Raw genomic sequence first — 2,769 nt, forward strand, 5'->3', positions numbered from 1 at the left:
CAACGGCTTCGCACCAACAATAGTTGTTTTATTCAATTCACTAACTCTTCCTCTTCTACTAAAGAAAAGAAAATTTTGTCATCAATGCTCTGCTCTCTTTTTTTCCTCCTTTCTTTGACCGGAGATTTCCATTCAAACATAATTCCTTTTCATTCAATAATGAATAACGTTGTAGAGGTTTGACTCAAAGTTATGGTTGGCAAGTACAAACGCGTATTGCAATGAGTATTTTAAGAGATTAATTCCCTTTGTGGGTTTCTTTCTTACAACTACAAGCATATATCACAAAAGACATATCCATTTTTCTGAACTTACTTAACACACAAACATTATGACAAGTCAAGAAATGAAGAATATTTACATTCTTATAATTTTTCTTATTTTATCAATGGATATATTGTGTCTACAAAGCGAATCCAGGATCTTAGACATATCCAATGTCAAATTCAAAGACATTAGTTTAATCAGAGGTCGCAGTAACAGGCAGATTCCTATCAAACCCAATCCATCGCCAACCGCAAATACTCGTGGTCGTTTGTACGGATCTATGAGACCTTTCACTGACTTTTTTCTGCCTTTTTCTTAACATTGTTTTCTGATAGATTTCTAACAGTAAATTTTCTTGTTGCACGCAGTGACTATACTCCACCACCGATGAGCATGAAATAAGGAAGCTCTCAACGATCGAGACAGATCTAGGATCCTAAAGTTGATGGTTCGGCCAAACATATTTAGTACTAAACTGATTGTACTGATTGTTTTTCAAAGTTCTCGTTTGGCCATTGATTTTGGCTTCATTTATTTAGAAATAAAAATAAAAATGTCGTATGCTTATGAAATATGATCACATTTTGGGGGGAAAAACTTCAAAATTTTTCAATTTCCCAAAAACTAGTTTAGGGGCAGTTTTTTGGGTGAAATTTTTTTCTTTCAATCACAAAACTTTAATTTTTCTTCAAATAAAATGCATGTCCAAACACAACTTTAACTTTCAAATATTATTTTTCAACACAACTTTAAAAGGTCTTTTTCAAATTTCAATCAAATCTAAGTCCAACACTAGCTTAATATATTTTTAGTAATTTTCACATATAAATTTGTACTCTCTGTCCAAGATACTGATTTTGTACGAACTCGACCTCTGGAGGCACCGTATAAAGAGTATTGATTTTCAACGCTTTTATGTAATTTGAAAATATGTAACTTGAATTATTAAAAAGTTAGTGAAATTGACACTTCAATTGAAATAAAAAGTCAGATGCTTTGCTTTGCTATTCTAAACTTTACCGTTCCTTTTTAGAACAAAAAGAGTGTTATTATCAGAAAATAAACAGGAGTAAATTATAGTTACTGAAGCTAGTATCAAAGGCTGGTTATGTGGACGTGTCCAGGTGGCAGTCTACTATTGTTGGTGATTGTTGGTGAACTGGTCTTGTATAAAAGTCTGGTTTCAGATGTTAATTAGCTTAATTAGTTAGCTGTTAGTGACCATTAAAATTAGTTGTTAACTACAGGCTTAGATTTATATTAGTTTGTTGGCATACTCACTTATATAAATTGCCATATACAAGTAATGAAATGTGAGCGGTTATCAGTACCGGCTCAAGGGGAGGCGACTAAGTGCCCGTTTGGATGGGCTTAATTTAAGTGGCTTTTAAGCCAAAATAGCTTTTAAGCCATAAGTTAGGAATTCTAGCTTTTGGCTTTTGGCTTATTTTTGTCATTTTAGCTTAAAAATAAATGCTTAAAAGCACTTTTTTACTCTATCCAAACACTACAAAATGGCTTAAAAATTATTTTGGCGTAAAAGCACTTAAAATAAGCCAATCCAAACGGGCACTAAAGCAATTGCTTTAGGCCTCCCCAAATTAAAGGCCTCAACTTTTCTTTAGTAGTTAATATTGTGTTATTATAAAATTATTATAAAAAAGATACCAGATTTTTTTCTTTTTGGAGTGTAATAGAGGTTATTTAGACAAATTTTTGAATTTCATAATAAACATGCAATATAGCAAAATAACATGAGTTTGATGACAACATTGCTAAAAAAATAATTAAAATAAAGTCTTTTGCAATATTTTTTGAAGTAGATTATTTCTTATAAAGAGTAGATGAAGTCATTTTTTTCAAGTTCAATTACACTTAAACTATTTCAAATGTATAAAATTATTTTAACATCTACCAGAATTAAGATTATCAAATGATTGAAACTTACAAAAATGTTATCCTTAACTGCGGATGTTTTTTAAAAAAAAAAAAAATTTGAAACTTTGTAAGTAGAGTCACTAGATGTTTTCGATGGTGGGGAGCTAGCAGATGGTCAACCAAAATACGTACAAGATGATTCATAAACCATTATTAGAAAAAAATCAAATAAGATTAAATACAACCTTTTTTACTATAATTTAAGGCCCCTTCTTAATTTTTGGCTTTAGGCAAGGCGGTTATCATTTTCACTCATAACATTTTTTCTCTTTTCTTCTTCTGCAAGTTTCCTCCATCGGAGAGCTTTGAATCCGTCATTGTTATCGGTGGCGGATGTAGAGTATACATAGTGGGTTCCCGAGAACCCAGTAACTTTTGCGTAGACTTTGTATTTTTATTAAAAAATCCATTAAATATCAATAAATATATAACTGTGAACTCAGTTATTATTGTATATTAATTAGATATTATAATAGGGACCCATAACCTTCAAATCCTGAATCCGCCTCTGATTGTTATATTCTCTGACTGTTTACCTTTTAACATGGTATCAAAGCTAATAAT

General features: G+C 31.1%; 1 long non-coding RNA gene across 1 annotated transcript; it reads left to right on the forward strand.

Moving 5' to 3' along the window:
* LOC109228184 lies at positions 243 to 1,581 on the forward strand. Its single transcript, XR_002068322.1, has 2 exons — positions 243 to 537; positions 636 to 1,581. It is a non-coding gene; the product is annotated as an uncharacterized LOC109228184 (long non-coding RNA).

This window comes from Nicotiana attenuata, chromosome 6 (assembly GCF_001879085.1).
Source record: "Nicotiana attenuata strain UT chromosome 6, NIATTr2, whole genome shotgun sequence".
NCBI classification, from domain to species: domain Eukaryota; kingdom Viridiplantae; phylum Streptophyta; class Magnoliopsida; order Solanales; family Solanaceae; genus Nicotiana; species Nicotiana attenuata.